Genomic DNA, 7094 nt, shown 5'->3' with positions numbered 1-7094 from the left:
TCTTTATTCTGTACCCAAAAGCCTGGGAATTATAGAACACTTACAAGAACCTCATTGCCAGCCTAAGTTTCTGCAGAAAGACTTTAGAAAGACAAAGAGAAGAAGTACCAAAATCACCATTAATTGCTGATGAGGAAGCATTGCACTATATGCCTTACAACTATGCCTTCATACTGTTGGATGAACTACTACTCCTGTTCTGCACTTAGTAAAAAGAGACGTGTTTGTACCACCTGGCCTGGTCACTGACTCCAACACCTTTTGCCAGTCATTGTACCTGCATCTACACTCCTGCCTTGCACCCTGCCAAAATACCTAACACCAAGGGCAACTCAATCACCATCTGGCAGGAGCCTCAACATGAGGATGTGCCTGAGGGAAGAAAGGGTGTGCCCTCCTGTCACTGCACGATCCTAGGAAGATATTGTTGTGAGGACTGCCACTCCCTCCCTGGGTGCCATTGCCTATGTTTGCTTCGTTCACCTGAAATGAGGACAAGCTAAACACAATGCCATCCTTCACATTGCCTGTAAACAAGAAAAGAAATATCATTGTTTTTGTCCTTATGCATACCACCATATCAATTTTACGGTCAGAAAAAATGCAGATCAGCAAAATATGGATACCAACCATGTGCATGATGCAAATTTCTTACTCCCTTCACTACAACTGCCTATTCTGCTCTTCAAAACGTACAATTGGACATGTTCTATAATGTCTATCGTGTTCTTAACATGAGAATGAATGAAGTTACATTAATATGAAAAACAACATTGTTCTCTGGAAAAAATGCTATACTAATTTGATATGTCACATACCAACCTTCCCATTTTAAATACCAAAGTTTAATCCAATGTCGTGCTATTTAAGCTGGCCGTCATGTTGGTGACATGACCTAATACATCTCTCCCTTCCCACACAGCTTGCATGTAAAATTGGATCACTGTCTGCCAAAATGTTTTCATTTTATATGGTTTGTTTCCTTACTTTTGAGACACCTTATATATGTCAGCTAATAACTCCTCTATGGATGTGTTCAGGAGTCGGAATCAATAGGAGTAAACTATTACAGCACTACCGCTGTGGGAAAATATAATTTTTTAAATGTTACTTCAACATTCAATTTAGTGCTAAATAAAGTCAAAATAGCAGGAGAGCACGTATAAATAAAGTAAGACTAGCGAAGAGAACATACAGCTGCTTTTCTCCTCACAGACTGTAGTATTTAGTTTCAAGTTCAAAGGAAGAGTGCTCTGTGACCAACCATTTCTGAAATCCAGGGTCTGAAAAACACACCATTAGATATGTGTTTAACCTTGCTAAACCTTTCCTGTTGCTGCTGCTCTCTTTGCTGAACTTACAGAGAAACCTTTAGTAAGCACAATCATTTATTTTTTTCTGTATCCTAACTTAACAAACATAACCATACTATTTTGTCTTACAAGTATGCTGCATAGGCCATGACACCAGAGGAAAACCTTTTTCAATACAAATATAAAGTATTTTGTAGTATTGAGCAAGCATGCTCGGCCGAGTACCATATGTGCTCGAGCACCATGCTCGAGTCTCCTCCCTGCTTGTTTCACAGCTGCAATGCAGCCAAAAAACATGCAGGTAAGTATTGCACTCACTGTAATGCCAATAGCCATGTTAGCTATTGGCATTACAGTGATTGGCTGGCCGTAACACGTCATCGGGAGCTATGTAGCACCCGATGACGCATGTTCGGCTCATTTGTAGACATAGAGATGCTGCTTGGGAAGGGACAGATAGTGTAGGGAGTGTGATCGCAATCTACTTAGTTGAAAAACATTTTAAAGACCGAAAAGTCCTTTTAAGGAATATTGTGTGTGGTGGCAGCAATATAATATAGCTATCAATTTATTTTTTCCATCATTTTCAATACTTTTTCTATAGAGGGTGTCTGCATTGACTTGTGACATCTGTCCAATACCTTCTGTGTGTCAGGGCCAGAGATAGGAAAAATATAAGTGAAAACTAGCATATTTTTTCCCTTCATTTTCAATACTTTTTCTATAGAGGGTGTCTACAGTGACTTATGTCATCTGTCCAATAGTGATGGACGAACATTGGCCGGGACGGTATTCGCGTTTGTGGTCAAATGTTCGCGAACCGTGTGTTCGCAGCGGGCCCCATTGAATGGCAGCGAACCTGAAAAACCTTCATGTCATATTTTCAGCCACCAAATAATTACTAGAAGTGCACAAATAGTCCCACAACATGAATAAAAAGTAAAATCTCTGTACAGGATATTTGTCCCCTCAAGCGCTGCAAATCCTAGGACAATGTGGGTAAAAAAGTCTGCTAAATAAAGTGATAAGAAGAAGGATTGCGCTGCAGGAGAAGATTCTTTTCTGTTTCTTCTCTTTCCCTTATATTCGTAAAATCTTCAGTTAAAAGGACCACATGCAATCGATAACTCTCAACAATGGCATGGAAACCTGAAATGTAGTAACAAAACGCACTATGGTGTAGTATGCTCTAAACACCTATCGCACCGGGTGAATGCAATATACTCACAAGACTCCACTTGTAAGGCGTGTGGATAGAGACCTCATAGGTATCTTCAATAGAAGAGCTCTGTTGGTAGAGTGAGCGTGAACCAGGAGCCGTCAATTCAGCAGATCTTTATCCAAACCGCGATCCCATCAGAAGAGTACTGTTTTCAGAAGATATCACCCGACTCACACTTCCAAAGATCTGGTGGTGGACACACTGCTGTGTGTGTGAGCAGAGCTGGAATGTGAGGACACTTGGAAAGTTTGGCAAGAAAGCTGGCTGAAAACTATCACGGACTAAAAAACCCTGGATCTTTGGAAGTGTGAGTCGGGTCGGGTGATATCTTCTGAAAACAGTACTCTTCTGGTGGGATCGCGGTTTGGATAAAGATCTGCTGAATTGACATCTGAACAAATGATTCCTCCCTGCTTAAAATGCTTGTGGTCAATGAGTCAGGCATACTCCTCCCTACAAGCGTCCCCGTCACCATGGGAACGCCTGGTGGTTAGAATATACCATCGGATCTGAGTTAGATTGTGAAAACTCAAATCCGATGGTATATTCTAACACAGAGGCGTTCCAATGGTGATGGGGAGGCTTGAAGTTATGTATACCAACAGGCGCATACATACTGGCTCCCTGCTGCCCGGCGGCACCTGACCTCTGACAGGGCACTGTGATCCACACAATTAACCCCTCAGGTGCCGCACCTGAGGGGTTAATTGTGCGGATCACGCACCCTGTCAGAGGTCGGGTGCCGCCGGGCAGCAGTGCGCCCCACTATTAAAATCATTCATGGGCAGTGCGCCCTAACCACCCCATACCAGTATTACAATCATTGGTGACCAGTGTGGATCCCCCCTCCGTATTAAACATCATTGATGGCAGTGCGCTGACAAACCCTCCCCCCCGTATAAATCATTGCTGGCAGTGCACCCTCAATCCCCAGTATTAATCATTGCTGGCAGTGCACCCTCATACCCCCTCCCTCCCCAGTATTAATCATTGCTGGCAGTGCGCCCCCCCATCATTGGTGGCAGTGGCAGTTCCGATCGGAGTCCCAGCAGTGTAATGCTGGGGCTCCGATCGTTTACCATGGCAACCAGGACGCTACTGAAGTACTGGCTGCCATGGTCAGTTAGTCAGCATTGTATAAGCATACGCCGCACAGACCTGTGAGTTTGAGAACAAGGAGCGCCTGGCGGCCCCAGCGCAGGTGAGTACAATGCTGACTAATTGACCATGGCAGCCAGGACTTCAGTAGCGTCCTGGTTGCCATGGCAACCGATCGGAGCCCCAGCATTACACTTCTGGGACTCCGATCGGAACTGCCGCTGCCACCAATGATGGTGGGGGGGGGGGGGGGGGGGGGGGGAAGTGCAAAGTGAAGCACCACAGAATGGCCATAATAAAAAAAAGGTCCGATTTAAAGCAGAGGAATCCAGAGCGGAGTTGTGCCTGGAGCCGGTTAGTTGTCGAGAGCAGCCTATAAGGGGGCTGCCCTGGAGGAGAAGATTAGAAAATATGGGGAATGGGAGGGTGGGTCGATAACCGAAACACCTGCCGGGTAACAGTGAGAGGGGCTGATATAGGCTCAAGCCCCTCCCATAAATGCAGGCTGAGCTTCAGCCTTTCAAACTTGTGGTCGGGGCTAAAAGTTGGACCCGGGCAGGCGTGCCCGTCTCGACATCTAACCGGCTGAGTTGTGCCTGGAGCCGGGTACGAGAGCAGCCTATAAGGGGGCAAAAAGGAAACCAAGGTAGTTAATGCAAGACTTTATTGAATCACAATACCAGAGAATGAAAAGCTAGCGAAATTTCTATCTGTGGGTTTGGTATGTACCTGGCGAAGCATGACGAGCGCCAACGTGCCATTCTCCGGATGACATGAGCGGGGACCCTGATCTTGGAAGCTGCGGATGCGGCTCCGATACGGAAGGAATGGCCAGAGATTGAGCTAGGGTCAAAGCCTAAGCCTGATGCAAGTGTACGGATGGGCAGTGGGCTGTTAGGGGGAGCTTCACGGATGGCGTTCATGAGTTGCCTGAGGACTTGTACCGGGCACCAATTATTGCTAGATTGGAAGAATTTCACCTCAACTGGGGGACCTGTCTGGCTTGTCTTAGTGGACAATAATTTGAGCGTATAGTGGCCCTGGCTCCACACTAGTTGCTCCTTTAACAGACCGATGCGCCCTGCTGAGCTGCAAGTGAATTCACCTGGCCTAAGGAACCCGTAGAAGCCCAGGTACATGGCAGATTTGATGACCAAGCTGGAGAAGGGCCCAAAAGGGTTGCCATTAAGGGCTGATGACATCCTCCGGAACATCTCGCCCGTGACCGCCTGTCTGCGGGAAGGGGGGTTGACCCTGCCTTTCTGGACCCCACGCAAGGTGGCCTTGACTGCATGCGATGAAAAAATGGAGCCCCCTCCCGGGTTACGGAGCATGGCGTGGTGTTGGACGCCCACAAGGTACAACTTGAAGGTGTTATGTGAGAGATGTAAGTGGTGATGACAATGGGCGATAAAGGCCATGATGTACGGGATAGAAAAAAAGGGGGGGCTAGATGCACAGTCACAAATAAGCAGCGGAACCCTTATCCAGGAGTAGGCTGAGTCTCCTTAAAACAGTCAAATCCACAAGTAGTTGCAGGGATACCAGCAGTAATAGACACAATGCAGACTTCAACACACGCTCCAGCAGGCAGCTGTTATAACTCCTATGGACATCTCCTGCAGCGTCTTGATACCAACCAAAAACTTCAATATACGGCACCAATTCCTTCACAAGACAAAGAGACACATAGCGCAATACCCAAGTGGTAAAAGTAAGTATCCAATTTATTGTACTTACAAAGTCCATGTGATAAAAGACATTTCATAAAATCACACCCGACCCGGGTTTCGCCTTAGGCTTCGTCAGGGGTTGAGGAACTGAATTCCCTCAGACTCAGACTCAGTGTTAAATATCCTTCCTAAATAGCTCTCCCTAAGATACACAAAAACGCTGAAAAGCCGCCAGGGAGGCCCATAATCTCAGGGTTGGACTCCTTAACTAGTAGGGTCTCAGAATATATTGACATATTCTTACAGAAATATGTGCCTACGACCCCTTCCTACCTTAGAGATACGGGACAGATCCTGGAAATCCTTAGGGGGTTTAGTGCACTTCCAGACAATACGTATATGGTGACACTTGATGTTACTTCCATATACACCATAATACCCAATGAAATAGGACTAAAGGGTGTACGTTTTTATATGGACCAGGATGAGAAGATGAGTGAGGAGCATAAAACATTTATTGTGGATTGCATTAAATACTGCCTTACCCATAATTATTTTTGGTATGAGGATCATTTTTATTAGCAAGTATCGGGTGTTGCGATGGGTGCGAAATTCGCGCCCAGTTTTGCGAATATTTTTTTGTCATACTGGGAACATTTTTACATTGACCCACTGGTGTGTGTGGAGAATGAAGCAGGCAGTCTGCAAATATGGAAGAGGTATATTGATGACTGTATCTGTATTTGGCGTGGCACAGAAACCGCGCTTAAAGAGTTCATTGTATATATCAATGATAACCCCTGGAATATTGTATTCACTGAGAATATTAGCAAGAGGATGATCCATTTCTTGGATCTGGAAATTGCGGTCGAACAAGGGAGGATAAAAACAAAAACCTATTTTAAACCTACAGATCGCAATGGTTACATTGACAGGAGCAGTTGCCATTATACAGGGAGTGCAGAATTATTAGGCAAGTTGTATTTTTGAGGATTAATTTTATTATTGAACAACAACCATGTTCTCAATGAACCCAAAAAACTCATTAATATCAAAGCTGAATATTTTTGGAAGTAGTTTTTAGTTTGTTTTTAGTTTTAGCTATTTTAGGGGGATATCTGTGTGTGCAGGTGACTATTACTGTGCATAATTATTAGGCAACTTAACAAAAAACAAATATATACCCATTTCAATTATTTATTTTTACCAGTGAAACCAATATAACATCTCAACATTCACAAATATACATTTCTGACATTCAAAAACAAAACAAAAACAAATCAGTGACCAATATAGCCACCTTTCTTTGCAAGGACACTCAAAAGCCTGCCATCCATGGATTATGTCAGTGTTTTGATCTGTTCACCATCAACATTGCGTGCAGCAGCAACCACAGCCTCCCAGACACTGTTCAGAGAGGTGTACTGTTTTCCCTCCTTGTAAATCTCACATTTGATGATGGACCACAGGTTCTCAATGGGGTTCAGATCAGGTGAACAAGGAGGCCATGTCATTAGATTTTCTTCTTTTATACCCTTTCTTGCCAGCCACGCTGTGGAGTACACGGACGCGTGTGATGGAGCATTGTCCTGCATGAAAATCATGTTTTTCTTGAAGGATGCAGACTTCTTCCTGTACCACTGCTTGAAGAAGGTGTCTTCCAGAAACTGGCAGTAGGACTGGGAGTTGAGCTTGACTCCATCCTCAACCCGAAAAGGCCCCACAAGCTCATCTTTGATGATACCAGCCCAAACCAGTACTCCACCTCCACCTTGCTGGCGTCTGAGT

This window comes from Bufo bufo, chromosome 2, assembly GCF_905171765.1.
Source record: "Bufo bufo chromosome 2, aBufBuf1.1, whole genome shotgun sequence".
NCBI classification, from domain to species: domain Eukaryota; kingdom Metazoa; phylum Chordata; class Amphibia; order Anura; family Bufonidae; genus Bufo; species Bufo bufo.
The sequence above is the reverse complement of the archived record's forward strand: the minus strand, read 5'-3'. Positions refer to the sequence as shown.